Source organism: Carcharodon carcharias, chromosome 20 (assembly GCF_017639515.1).
Source record: "Carcharodon carcharias isolate sCarCar2 chromosome 20, sCarCar2.pri, whole genome shotgun sequence".
In the NCBI taxonomy this organism is placed as follows: Eukaryota; Metazoa; Chordata; class Chondrichthyes; order Lamniformes; family Lamnidae; genus Carcharodon; species Carcharodon carcharias.
In genome coordinates, this window is record NC_054486.1 from 13929234 (window position 1) to 13944682 (window position 15449).

The 15449-nt window shown below is 44.4% G+C and overlaps 1 protein-coding gene across 7 annotated transcripts in view; it reads right to left on the minus strand.

The window, feature by feature from the left end:
- LOC121292720 (alpha-(1,6)-fucosyltransferase) overlaps positions 1-15449 on the minus strand; it is a 748838-nt gene that overhangs the window by 294928 nt on the left and 438461 nt on the right. Inside the window, exon 1 of one of the 7 annotated variants that reach the window (XM_041215042.1) lies at positions 12216-12322. The exons of the other annotated variants lie outside the window; for them this stretch is intronic. The gene's annotated coding sequence lies outside the window, so the exon portion shown is untranslated. Of the gene's footprint in view, positions 1-12215; positions 12323-15449 lie in introns of those variants that run through there. 7 annotated transcript variants of the gene reach the window in all.

A 15449-nucleotide genomic window follows, 5' to 3' on the forward strand; every position in this document is an offset into this window, starting at 1 on the left:
CAGGTCACTTTCAATTCCAAATTTATTTTGCTCCTAATCTCTTGTGCTGAACCTTATCAAGTGCCTTCTGGAAATCCATATAGACAGCATCCACTGACTCTCAACTATCCACTGGACCCGTAGTCTCCTCAAAATATTCAACTAGGTTAATCAAATATGACCTGCCCTTCTCAAGTCCATGCTGACTCACAGCGGCTCATACTTGTAGAAGTGCTCAATCTCTCAGATTCCAGTAACATCCCCACAATGAACATTAAACCACAGTTGGCTGGTTTCTCCCTCCCTCCTTTCTTATAATGAAATAAAGATTTGCATTCATGTAGAACTACCAGTATGGGAAGCCAGAACAAGGGGGACTTAATCTTTCAATTCAAACTATATTGATTAACAGCGACTTCGGAAAAAGTAGTTGTTATGGGAGGGTTGTCAGAGTGTGGATCCAACAGACAATCCTAGGTGCAATACAGTTGAGCTGTTTAAATGGATAGCTATCTAGGAACTTGGAAAATGCAGAGGGAAAACAAATCAATTAAGAGCTGCCAATGGCAACATGAAGGTGTAACATGCTCAACAGGCTCAATGGCTGGTGGTCCAGGATGTTATAATATGCTTTAAGGGATAGTAGCATGACAACATTAGAAGGGAAGCGTGCCATGTGACCCAGTCTTAGTTTCACTTTTGCTTTTGAGCAGAGCATACACACACAGCTCTGCTGCTGATGTCTTCAAGCTAACGACATGACACAGGAGACCCATTTTCCTTCCTCACTGGGTGTTTTCAGCTCCTGGTGGGCTTCCTGGCGCCAGTAAATTCACTGTCACAACAGTGGCAGCTTGATCACGGTAAAGAAGTTGTCGCGCAGCATGTTGCAATATCTCGACTTTTCTTGTGAGTACAAGAACGCCTATACCTGGCACTGTCTCAAGTGACTCGATGTCACAGCCAATTTGCACAGAAGCACAATATACCAGACCTCACTTTGCAGCTGGTTTTAAGGGAGGCCAGCAGCACAGAAGACAAAGCAGCACACTCCAGAGGCCAAACCTGCAATATGAATGCAGCTCTCCTACTTATAATTACAATGCATCCCATCAGTTATTTAATACTGAGCATATGTTGTCCGAAATGAACTGATAACTGTACGTCCCTTTGTCAACAAGCACTAGAGATCTCACTGACACTTCAAAAGTGCTAGGAGATACAACGTTGTCATTTTAATGGGAAAAGCCAGATAAGACAGCTTGCTGTCAAGTAACAGCTCCTGCTGGGAACAGCTGAGCAGCACTAGGCACAGTCAAGCAACTTAAAATTGTTTAAAATGTTAAATTTCCCTCAGCACTTAGGGCAGTTTTATACAGTAGATGAATTATTTACTATACTAAGGAAGTGTCTGAATTATTATGGAGTATTTTTTTATTATAATCAGACTTGCTCCAGAATGTACATACTCTTGCTGTGGTACCAGCACTTGCCATAGAAACTAACCTTGAGGTGCCACATAATCAAACATCTTTGGCAGTCTCTTCTTTGCCTCCATCTATCACTGGCCCCCTATCCAGCTCTACTTGTCCCACCACCATCTACCAGCTTATATTTCACCTCATTTCTATATTCCCTCAGTTCTGATGAAGAGTCATACGGACTTGAAACGTTAACTGTGTTCCTCTCCGAAGATGCTGTCAGACCTGCTGAGTTTTTCCAGCTATTTTTGTTTTTGCCCCAATTACATTTGTGGTCCTGTCAGTTGTCCCAGCTCCTGGTGAAACACAGCTCAATGCATCCTCCATGTAAATCAGCTCACTATACTCAGACATGATATTTCACCTTGACGTATTGAATCTCATAACATTTCAGGACATCACGGGTACAATAATTCCTCGCTTAATGTTGCAGTCACCTTCCTGAAAAGTGTGATTTGAAATGAAACAATGTTAAGCGAATCAGATTTTCTCATTACAACCAATGTAAAACCTGTCAGATAAAAACCATTAAAATATTATACTCTGTTCGTTGAAAAACTTTACTTTTAAATAACTTTTAAAACAAAATAAATTAAAAAATATAAAAGAAATATGTTAATTCTTTCTACTTACTCCCAGCTACCCCCCAACCTTGCCAACCCTCCAGCTTGCTGCCTCTCCCACTCCCTGACTGTTGACCCTTTCTCTCGCTGAACCGCTCACTCTCGCCTCTCCCACTCACCACTTCCCTCTCCCATGAGCTGTGAACAAGGGCTTGGGAGATGAATGGCAAGAGGCAGCAAGACCAGCTAGGGAGCGAGGGCAGGCTGGAGTTGCAAGGTTGCGGAGGTAAGCGGGAGGTGGCGAGAGGCAGGGGCAGAGAGCCAGAGGGCTGGCAGTGTGACCGGGAGGGTTGGCAAGAGGAGCGGCCACTCCAAAAATGGTGTCGATCGGGTCACGCACCCTGACCTCAGACCTGGCACGAAATGACATGATACAAAAACTCCAGAAGCTAAATGTGAATACCAGCCCCATTAACTGCTCAATGTTGGGCTGAATTTTACATGCCCGTCCGGCGTGTTTCCCACCCCTGGGGTTGGAGGGGAGGGGGTGTGATGGGTGATGGTGGTGGCATTGTGAAATGGGGTGGGCACCCATCCCACCACCTTCTCGCTTACCCCCAAGCTCACTCCCATAATACCGGAGGGGGGGGGTGGGGTGAAAGCAGGCTCTGAAAGCGGCAGCCCATTCGCCATATTTAAAGGAATAGGTTAAGGGCCAATTAGGATCGTTACCAAACCAACTGACCCTGATAATGCAGCGCCCATGCCAAAGCATTTAACGTGGGCAGCAAGGCAGAGGTGATAAGCTCCAATTTTTACCTCGTGCTTAAAGGGCAAGACGCTTTCTGGCGAATGCCCTTTGCTGATTGCAAGGTGGGCCCCCTTTAGTCGAACCCCTCCTTTCTTCCTACCCGCTCCCTCCCTTAAACCCACCCCCTCGCTCCCCACTGCCCCTCTCTCTAACCTACCCACACCCTCCTGACCCTGGACAGGGGATCCAAGGCCTTGGGGTTCTTTCTTCTCCAGCAGTCCCAACAGTGAGCACTGATGCGTTCCTGGTGTTGTTGGGACTGATGGGAGCTGCGATGGAGCTGCCGGCCAATCGGATTGGCTGGCAGCTCCAGAGACTGGGACATCCGCCCCTCCCACTTGGCCCTCATTAGTCCAGCTGCCCACCCCCAACCCACCTGTATTATTCAACCCATTAAAGCCGAACAACTTGAAATGGGGCAACGTAAGGCGGGGGCTTACTGTAGGATGTCTGCAAGACGCAAGACACAAGGGGCTGGATTTTCCGGAACGGAGGCGAGATGACAAAAGAAAAAAATGGCACTTGCGGCCTGGATGCCAGTCTGCCGCCTCCATTTCCAACTATGCTGACTTTTCCAAGGATTGGTGGGGAGGGGGGTTGGGGAGAAACGGGGATGGTGGTGGTGAATAGAGTGGGGGGCAGGCAGGACCGTGAAGTTGCTGCCTCGTCAATTGGATAGATTAAAGTCATTAGGAAACTCGCTAACAGCTCATCTTCTGACCTCCTGGGGTTCTCATGGGGATGGTCAGCTGTTCGGATCTCCCTGAAGCTGACCAGTTGTAGCCCAACACGAACGGGCGACTGTGCTTAAATAGTTTTATTTGATGGAAAAAATTTGGAGAAGAAAACCTACTGAGCAACCATGAAATTTTAATAACCAACCTTTGACGTATCCCACATCCCCACTCTCCATTTTCCCTGTGTTATAGAGTTGTTTTTCCAAGTAACTTCTCTTGGTGGACACATTTAACTTTATTTACAAGACAGCAGCAGCAAACTCCATAACTAAAGAGAAACTCTCCCCTAGAGGTTCCCCACGCTGCTAACTCATTGGTTTACACAGATCATGTGATCTTTCAACACGGGATTATTCTTAAAGCGACAGTCCTACGTTTATCAAAACTATAATTACTACATTCCTCCCCCTTTAACTTCTCTGCATATTTTGTGTTTACAAGGATATTTATCTCATGACATTGCAATATTTACACAGGGCATGAAATTACAAGTCCAGTCTTTCAGGTGGTTTCCTGATCCGTGTGGAACATCATAGCTCCATGGCTTCCGATTTTTTGCCAGGAACCACATTCTCTGGAGCTGCATTATCAGGTACCTTATTAGGCACAGGCAGTTCAGTGTCTTCCACTCCAACAGAGACATCGGGCATGTCTATCCTTAGTTGAGCAACAGGAATCACAGGATCAGCAATGGTTACAGGTGGAACGTCATTTTGTTGGGGTATCTTTCTTCTTCTTAAATGATCCACATGCTTACGGGTGAACCAACCCTCCACTTCCACGTGGTACAACAATGGTCCGGTCAGAGTTTACACTAGGTTCTCCACCGAAATTCCTTACACTTACTATTTCTCCAACAGTAAATTGTCACTCACGATGATGCAAATCATGAGTTGCTTTTTGATCCCTTGACTTTTCTCCATCTTCTCCTCCAAATTGGGAAATATCAGGCTTAGTCTCGTCTGAAGACAGCACCTCATCAGTAAGTCTCCAGCTGTTGCTCCTGTCATGCTGTGGGCAGTTGTTCTGTAGTGAAATAGGAAACAAGCAAGTCTAATTTCCAACAATTCACCTATTAACTTTTTCATTCCTGCCTTAAAAGTCTGCACTGTTCTTTCCGCCAGTCTGTCAGATGATGGATGGTATGGTGCAGTCTTCACGTGGTTCATGCCATTGAGACTGGCAAATTGTTGAAACTCAGAACCCGTAAACACAGCACCATTATCTGAGATGATTACCTATGGCAACCCATGGATGGCGAAGCTTTGGTGTCATCTTTCTATAGTAACGCCTGACGTTGGCGACTTTACCTCATGGACGTCTAATCACTTGGAATGAGCATCCATAATCAGTAGAAACATGGTTCCAAGGAAAGGGCCGACACAATCCATGTGCAATCTTTCCCAGGATCCACCAGGCCACTCCCATGGGTGTAATGGGGCTGCCGCCAGCGACTATTGTAGCTGTTGACATTGCACACAGTATTTTATCCACCTTCTCAATATCGCCGTCCATCCCCGACCACCAAAGATAACTTGGTGCTTTTGTCTTCATTCGAGGTTCCTGGATGGGCACTGTGTAACTCTACTAAGAATGGTTCCCTTCCTTGTGAAGGAACTACTACTCGTGCACCCTACAATAGGATACCAACCTGACTGCTCATCTCATGTCTTCAGTTGAAAAATGGCTTCAATTCATCAGAGATTGGTTCCCTGAACCAACCATGTAACACTTGGGGCTGAATTTTCACCTTGGCGTGAACCCGACACGCATGAGCGTGAAATGGCACGTGTCGACACTGGGCGCACACTCATGCGGTATTTCAGTCGGCGGCTGTGTGAAGGAGTCGGCAGCGTGCCCGCCGACAATCGAGAGGGCGGTTAAGCCAGTTAATCGATTAATTCAATAGAATTTCTCCCTGCCCGTCCAACCTTACAGTTGGCGGGCGGGTGAGTAGGCCAGGCGGCCTTTCGATTTTTGAGGAAGCCTCATCCACAGGCGGGATGAGGTTTCTGATGTTAATTTAAAAATAAAATAAAAAGTTATCAGAACTCGTTTGCAATATGTGTCCCTGCTCATGTGACGAGGGGACATGTTTTCCTTATTTTTTTTTAAAACTTTTATTTTTAAATGTGAAAAATCTTCAGCTCCCTGAGGCAGCTCTGTGCCTTCAGGGAGTTTTCTGTAATCGCACCCGCGTGCATGAGCTGACTTCTGCTCTCGCCCTCCTCTCCTCTCCCCCACCTGGACACTGTGGAGCGTTTCAGCGCGCGATTCAGGCTGGCTGTTAATTGGCCAGTCAGTGTGAAATCACTGTCCGGGCCCGCCTGACAAGGGGAAAATCCTCCCCTTGGTCTCTCACTCGAGGCAGGACTGGATCACAATTCATCTAGTTTCTTATCTGCCTGGCACAAGACTGGTGAGGAATCCAGGAAATTCACCACTAATACGAGCTCTTGGGGAATTGGGACATGGTCATTGTCCTCTCGCAAAGGAAGGCAACTTAGGGCGTCAGCATTGGCTATATGAATCTCTGGTCCATGTACAAAGGTGTATTCATATGCTGCCAAAATTAAGACCCACCTTTGTAATCATGCAGAAGCTATGGGAGGTATAGCCTTTTCCTCACTAAACGGACCCAAAAGCGGTTTGTGGTCTGATACTATCGTGAAATGTCGCCCGTGCAATTATCGGTGGAATATTTTTACACTAAAAATATCGACAGACCTTTCCCTTTTGATCTGAGAATGTCCTTTTTCAGCTGTGGTAAGTGTCCTGGATACATAGCCTATCGGCCTCTCTGTATCATTGTCCATCCTGTGAGATAGTGCCGTTCCCACTCCATAGGGGGACACATCGCTGGTTAGCACTAATTCTTTTGTTAGGTCATAATGCACTAACAGGTTTGAAGAGTGTAAGAGCTGTTTTGCTTTCATGAAGGCTTCTTTCTTGGGGTGACTCCCAAACTCAACGCTGGCTTTTTTTTAAGCAGTGAATGTAGAGGGGCAAGAACAGTTAATGAATTTGGTCGAAATCGGCCATAATAATTTACCATCCCTAAAAATGATTTAAGTTCAGATATATTCTTAGGTGCAGGTGCCTCTCTGATTACTTTAACCTTCTCTTCAACAGGGTGTAACCCTTAGGCATCTACCCAGTGGCCCAAATAAATGACTTTATTTGCCTGAAAAAGTGCATTTTTCCTTCTCAAGGTGCACACCTACATCTAAAAATCATTTCAGGACTTCCTCTAGATTAACCAAGTGTTTCTTTTGTGTGAATCCAGTTATCAGTACAACATAAGGTAGCCCTTGTAGTAAGCTCTCCATCATCCTCTGAAAAATGGCACAGGCCAAGGAAACACTGAAGGGCAGACGTGTATATCGATATAACTCTTTGTGGGTATTTATGGTCACAAAATCTCGGCAGGCATCATCCAGCTCCATTTGCTGATATGCATGACTCATGTCAAGCTTTGTATACGTTGTCCCTCCTGCTAGTTTGGCACAGAGGTCTTCAATCTTGGGAATTGGGTACCTGTCCCCTGTGCAGTTTGGCTGCTTTGTTTATAGTACCCACAGATCCAGACGGTCTATTCTGGTTTAAGGACAGGGACTATGGGTGTTGCCCACTCCGTGAACTGAGCCGCTTTTATGACACCCAGCCTCTCTAGCCAGTCCAACTCACACCAACCTCCTCTCTCAGGGCATATGATACTTGCTTTCAAGAAGTGAGGTGTTGGTTCTGGGTCCACATAAATCTTGGCCTGCAGGCCTTGGATTTTTCCCAGTTCACCCTTGAAGACGGTGTCATTTTTTTTTTAGCAGCTCTGGCAGTCCTGCTCGCACTGGAACATTTTGACCAGTTTAATTTAATCTCTTTCAACCAATCATGACCTAGAAGGTTTGGTCCTTCACCTGCTACCAGCATCACTGGTGGCTGTGCCGATTAGTGTCTATAATGAACAGTTACTCTGCCGCTACCTTTTACCTGGATTTCTTTGCCTGTGTACATTAGCAGATGTTTGTTCCAAATTTAATTGTTGATTACCTTTATTTAAATATCTGAAAGTGTGCTCCCCTATTACAGTGGTAGAAGCGCCCGTGTCTACTTCCATTTTTAATGGTTTATCATTCCCTTGCACTGTGACAATAATTGGTTCTGTCTTCCCAACTTTCATGTTGAATAATGAATAAATGTCGGAATTGGTTGTTTCTGGCTCTTCCACTTCATTGGACTTCGATTGTTGCATGGAAGCCTGTTTAAATCTCACTTTGCAATGTTTCAATATGTGTCCACTTCTGTGACACAATTAACATTCTACCTATTTAAATAAAATCGTTAGGAGTATGATTGTTTCCATATCGATAAAAATTAGTTTTCGACTTTTCTGCTAAGCTGTTTCCTCTAAGCTTTCGGTGAGCGGGAGCTGTTTCCCGCTTTGTGGCAGAGTCCTGACTTTTTGTGCCACTTTCGGCTGACTGTTCACATCCAACTGGCACCATTTTGCGCTCTTTGGATCGTTTGTGAATCCCTTGCAGCGTTTTCAAAAGTGCAATTTCAAACGCTTTCTTAAACTCAAGATTCACTTTAGCCAGCAACCTTCACTGAACAGCATCCTCCTGTACGCCACATACCAAACGATCTCTGAGCATGTCGTTCAGGGTTTCACCAAAATCACAATATTCCATTTTTTGTTTTAATTTCACCATGTAGGTAACAATAGTTTCTCCTGGGGCTCTATTCTGTGAATTGAGCCTAAACCTCTGCATTGTGGCTGAGGGCTTGGGTTGGAAATGTATCTTAACGAAGTCTACTAATTCACTGAAGGTCTTCGAATCTGGGGCACTGGGGGGCCGTCAAGCTTTGAATTAAACTGTAGGTCTTGCTGCCACAAATACTCAGGAGAATCGCTCTCCTCTTTTCCTCCCCTGTGATTTTGTTGGCTTGAAAGCAGAACACAAGACGTTCTATATATTGAGACCAGTCGTCTGTGGCTGGCTCAAGGGGATCATTTCTGCCAAACTGTGGCATCTCAGATGAGTATATCTTCCTTTCTTTTCAAAGGATTTAGATACTCTCAATTTCTGGGCAAGAGACAGTACCGGATCTGATTTATCCTTGTCGCCAGTTTGTTGTAGAGTTGATTTTCCAGGCAACTTTTCTTGGTGGACACATTTAACTTTATTTACAGGACAAGCAGCAGCAGCTACATGTGTGTAGCAAACTCTATAACTAAAGAAGAACTCTCCCCTAGAGTTTCCCCCAATAACAACTCATTGTTTTACACAGATCATGTGACCTAACAACACGGGATTATTCTCAAAGCTATAGTCCTATATTTACCAAAACTATAGTTACCATACCCTGACAACTTTGAACATGAGGATCCTCTCTTTTTTTAAAAAAAAGGCCATGCACAGAAGTGGCTGCCAATTTGGGCCAAAAATTGGACCACTTCCTTGGTGCACCACCTCCATTCCCATCCCGCCAGCCACTAATTGGGAAAGAGACTCATCTTGAGGGCCATTAAGACCCTGACCCTGTGAAAACCCCACCTCACAATAGACTGGCAACAAAGGCAGGAAGGCAAGCCTGGATTGGTCCCACCTCTCGATTCCTGCCTCGAATGGGAAAATCCAGCCCGAGTTGTCAGCCTTGGCTCAATGGTAGCACTCTCACCTCAGAGTCAGGAGGCCAAGGGTTCAAGGCCACTCTCAAGGCTTGTGCACAAATCACAGTTGACACTCCAAGCTCAGTTCTCTGCAAACAAAAGGAATATGTCCAAGCCCATTACCTTTTTTTTGAATTACCTTGGAATTTGTGTAACCAGTAGTTCCCTACTGTTTTCACCATGGCAACACCTTGGCCAATCAAGGTCAACTTGCCAACCAATCAGCACCCTTTTCTCTTGTGTAAATTGTGATTGTTTGAAATTTGACATTCTTGCATTTGTCCTGATGAGTGCAGGATGAAAAGCTTTGGCAGCATGTCTCTCTTTGCATCCTTTCTGACTTTCATTTCTGGGAAACTTACTAGCTTTTGGATGTCTGATGGACTTTTTTGGCCCTGTACACAAGTGGTTGGAGAGCTCATCATCTTTGTCATTGTGCAATTCTCCAATGATTCTGGAATGATTAGTTACACACCAAAAATCACCAGTCACTTCAGTATCCGAAGCAACTTTTCGTTCATAACTAAAAAATTCAATACTATAACCTTCTCAGTGCATTGGTATTTTCTGGTTCACAGTATACATTGGTTAAGAAAAAAAGCTGTAAAAATTACTCAAAAGGGGACATAAACACAGGCGTCCTGCTTAGTTTTCCCTTCAGCTCTGCCAATAGTTCCTAGGGTTTCAACACCGCCCTTAACAATTACTTTTATCACTGTCTGAACTGATATGTTAAGAATGACAATCATATTGGCAAAATAAAACTGAACTTAAACATCCACACTCAGGTGCTTTCGAAATTTTTGAATTGGTGTAAATTGGGTTCGCTTTGCACTGATAGCACAGCTGAAGTGTAACTGCAACCTGAGTCCAGGATCAGGCTCCCTTCACACATCGCGGCAAAGCCTGAAGGAGTCCATTCGTATCTTAACACCTAATTTACTCCCCACAGCTTTTAAATTGGTGGCAAGACCAAATCACTTCACACTCCCTGTAGCCTTGAGGTCTCAATGCATCGTAACCTTCAGTTGAATAAGCTGGCTGAGTTTTAGAAAAATGAATCGAAACAATCTCAACAGAACAGCAACTTCAAACCTCTACAGGAATGACCATAAATTATGATTCAATTATCTGAAGTTCACACAATGCAATTGCTGGGCAGTAAAAGGACATCTTTCTCTTGCAGTATTTTGATCAAAAGGAAAAATATTTGCAAAATGAGTCTTGGCACACAGGTACTTTGCTCGCCACTCCATCTTATTCTTAAATCTGCATGACTAAGTTTCTAAAATATCTACAATCTTCAAAGAACACTGCTGTTTTCCAAAAGTGTTTGGCAAATGCACCGTGCTGGGATGGTTGTTAGTCACATGAAAATATCACTTGGCCACACAAACATCATCAAGCCTACATCATGCACAATTGTTCCAGTTGCTTTCCTTCCTTAAGCAAGACAAATCCCTGCTTTCCGCTCCTGAACAAAATCAATGTCTTAATTTGTTCTGATTTCATGCATTTCTCTTATTCAACATCAATGCCTCACTTCTACTCCTGGCCTACAGGAAAGAGCTGCAACTGAAGGCACATAAAGTGCTATATCCCCGCTGTAGCTCCTTGCAATGTAATAGTGCGCTCCCTGAACCATTTCCTGTGTTCACATCACTCACATTTCTGAGCAACTGGTTGACGACTTAGTGGAGCTTGGAAGCACTTAGTAAAGCACTTGTTAAAAGGTGATATTTGCTTGGATGAATGCAGCTCCACCAACACTCAAGAAGCTCAAAATCATCCAGGACAAAGCAGCCTGTTCGATTGGCACCACATCCACCGCCTTCAACATTCATTCCCTCTACCACTGACGCACAGTGGCAGCAGTGTGTACCATCTACAAGATGCACTGCAAGGCTCCCTTGACAGCGCCTACCAAACCCAGGACCTTTAACATCTACAAGGACAAGGACAGCAGACACAGGGGAACACGACCACCTGCAAGTTCCCCTCCAAGTCACTCACCATCCTGATGTGGAACTATATCGCCATTCCTTCACTGTCGTTGGGTCAACATCCTGGAACTCCCTCCCTAACAGCACTGTGGGTATACCTATACAACATGGACTGTAGCGCTTCAAGGTGGTGGTGTCAAGGGCAATTAGGGATGGGCAATAAATGCTGGCCTACCCAGTGATGCACAGATCCCATGAATGAATATTTTTTAAAAATTAGTTCCGAGATACTCGGATGATATCCCAATAGTTTCAAACATTTTATACACTGCTGCATACCATTCTGACATAGGAATTTCCTCAGAAAGTAGAGAGCTAGAACTTGCATTCATATAGCGCCTTTCCTGACCTCATTGCAAAGTGCTTTATAGCCAGGGAAGTGCTTTGGAAGTGTAGTAGTCACTGTTGTGATCTAGGAATTAATTTGTGCCCTGTATGCTGCCATGAACAGCAACAAAATAAATGAGCAGAAAACCGTGTTCTTTATTCCAAATGATGCTTGAAGAAGAAAAAGTGACCAGGGGACTCCCCTGCTCTTCTTCAAATACTGTGGGATCCTGCACATCCCCCTGAGAGGACAGGCCGAGCCGTGTTTTAACACCTCATTCTAAAGACAAGATAGTAATAGAGCGCAGACCTGACTATCTTTAACTGCAAACCTAAAGGAAATTCTAAAAGTAAACTTAACAGCAACATGAACGACTTTGACCAGAACAAACCAGTTCATTTTGCGCGAAGTTAGTCTTTAAGCTCAGTCAATGCAAAGTTTTGCCTGTTCTACATTAATTGGAATGGTTTGTGTTTTCTCAAAGTGCTTTTGTTTCTGGGCTTCAGCAGCAGTGTCTATGATACATTAACATGGGAAGACTGCATGTCTGGAAGGAGAATGTTTTCTTCTCCACCTACTTGCATTGCCATATCCAAAATGGGCATATGCTTCGCAGCATATTTTGTACATCGATCTCACCTCTTGTGGTGAGGGAGAATCGCAACAGTTGCAAGCAGGTTGCCAGTTTCACGCATGATGCTGTTTTCAGGTTCGAGAGAGGCTTCAGTTGTTGAGACGATATTACAGGCTGGAACACAGCATGAAAGGAGATGAACACATCATGTCAAAACTAGTCGGACAGCTCCTTCTAAGGAGAACAAGGATGCTTCGGAACAGTATGTCTGATGCAGAGAGAGAATAAAAAAATACATCCCTGTGTTCAATTTGGTTTCTAAAACAGCAGAATTTGCTTTGAACAGTTATTTCAAATTGTTGCTTTACTGGCGATGCAAAGCAGAGCAGTTAGAATTCTCAAGTCCGGCAGCTCAAAAGATACTTTTCCATGTGACACAAGTTTATGGGATTTTTTTTAAAAACTGTTGTGCTTCTGGATAAAAATGACTTTCAAGTAGAAGCGACATTGCAGCAAAGGCTGATGGCAGTGCCCCGTGCCGAACTGTTCCAATTTAAATCTTGCCCCTGAGAATATCAGAAAGGCTCAAGATCAACTTAACTTACACCCATTGGCATGCACTGCACTGGGTAACAGCACATGAAGCAGTTTGTCTGATGCACAAGGACACGATAGAGCAAAAAGGAACGTTGCTGACAATGGTCATCAATTCTCAAAAGAAATAAATAGACTAGCATTTACATAATGTCTTTGTAACCTCAGGACGTCCCAAAGTGTTTTACAGCCAAGGAAGTGCCTTTTGAAACACAATCGCTGTTGTAATGTAGGAAATGTGGGAGTGAATTTATGCACATATTTTAGTGATATTGGTTAAGGGATAAATTGCCAAGGACTTCCATGCTCACCTTTGAAATAGTGCCATAAGATCTTTTGTATTCACCCGAGAGGGCAGACAGAGCCTGTGTTTAACCTCTCATGTCGCCTCTTGCAGCATAGCACTCCCTCAGCACTGCACTGGAGCATCAGCCAAGTTCAAGTCTCTGGAATGAAACTTTAACGCCCCCCCTGCCCAGTGACAAGAGTGCAACCACTGAACCTTAGTTAACATTAATGAATAACCAAAGTCACAAAAGCAAATGTAGTATGCAAAACTGCTCTTCCAATGCAAATTGGTTCCAACCCTATTCAGGCCAGCTTGATTCTTTCCTGAGTGAATTGGCACAGAACACAAGCATACAGACCAAGAACTATAAATGGAGAAGCTGATAAGTTGTTTGGCCAGGGAAAATTTTACAGGATATTTTGATACTTTCTCACCTCTCAGCACTTGAGGCAAACACACTTAAGAAAAAAAAATGAAGTGGGATGCTCGGGAAGTGGATTTTGTTGAGCGTTTTTTTATCATTCTTTCATGGGATGTAGGTGTCATTGGCCATCCCTGATTGCCCTTGATCCGAGTGGCTTGCTTGGCCATTCCAGAGGGCAGATAAGAGTCAATAACATTACTGTGGGTCTGGAGTCACATGTAGGCCAGACCAGGTAAGGACGGCAGATTTCCTTCCCTAAAGGTTACTCATGAACTAGGTGGGTTTTTATGACAATGGATGATAGTTTCATGGACTACCTTTATATTCCAGACTAATTAAGTGAATTCAGATTCCACCAGCTCCCATGGTGGGGTTTGAACCTGTGTCCCTAGAGATTTCACCTAGGCGTCTGGATTATTAGTCCAGTGACATTAATATTACACCACCATCTGCCCATGATGTATAGTGTCAGCCATGCTAATCCAATGTGAAATGGCTTTGCTCAATCTCAGTCCAGTCCTTAATGCACTGAGTCCACATCATGCCAGTCACCATGATTCAGTGCAAAGTGCCAGTATTTGATAGTCTCATGCAGAGAGGGCATAAAAAGAGATTGAAAGCTACCAGTGTGGAGAACCTGCATGTTTGTAGTGACTGGGCATATAGTGCTTTTGCGAGGTTAGGATTAAGGTATCTTGTTACATCAAAGCAAAGATAGATTAGTATCTTTCAATGATACCACATGGTGTCCATGATATAGCCCACCAGCGAGTATTCAATGTGAACACTGGGTGTCAAAAGATATGTATTTCTTTACTGGCAATGCTCACAATCATGAAGCCTGCTTGATTGGCACTCCATCCACCACTTTAAACATTCACTCCCTCCACCGTGTACCGTTTACAAAATGCACTGCAGCAAGCTGCCAAGGCTCCTTTGACAGCACCTTCCAAATCCGTGGCCACTACCACTGAGAAGGACGAGGGCAGCCGATGCATGGGAACACCACCGCCTGCAAGTTCCCACCCAAGCCACTCACCATCCTGACTTGGAACTATATTGCCATTCCTTTACTGTTGCTGGGTCAAAATCCTGGAACTCCCTCCCTAACAGCACTGTGGGCGTACCTACACCACACGGGACTGTAGCGGTTCAAGGAGGCAGCTCACCGCCACCTTCTCAAAGGCAACTAGGGATGGGCAATAAATGCTGGTCTTGCCAGTGAAGCTCACCTTTTTTTCATTCTTTCACGGCACATGGGTGTCACTGGCTAGGCCAGTGTTTATTGCCCATCCCTCGTTGCCCTTGTGGTGGCGGTGGTGAGCCACCTCCTTGAACCACTGCAGTCCCTGTGCAGTGTAGGCACACCCACAGTGCTGTTAGGGAGGGAGGCCCAGAATTTTGACCCAGCGACAGTGAAGGAACGGCGATATAGCTCCTAGTCAGAATGGTGTGCGACTTCAAGAGGAACTTACAGGTTGTGGTGTTCCCGTGCATTTAATACCTACATCCCGAAAGCAAATATAAAAAAAAACAAACAAAAATTAAGCAAATGTAGCAGGGCTGTACTGAAATACAGTTACTCAGTGAAGTGTAACTTACTGTCTGTGAATAGTATCTATCAGATCAGCCCAGAGATAATGCGCGCAGAATTCTATTTGAGGCCTATACGATTCAATGGGCAGAGCAACCATGTATTTAAAAAGGGTTTTACCTTGCATGAAATGCAATCAATCCAGTAATATGCTTGAGAGGTACAATACTCTGCTAAACTATTTCTATTCAGAATTCTACTATTTCTGCATAACTGACTGTGTTCCAGAAGAAGAGCAACTTCAACAGTGAAATGGTTTACCAGAAAATTTAAAATAACAGTTCTCACTGCGGCACACTGTTCGGAGTAATTACCGGCAAGTTACTGCCCTAAGGTCTGGGGCAATATTCTGACTAAAAACCACTGCCACTGATTTTAAAATGTTGTCACTTCATATT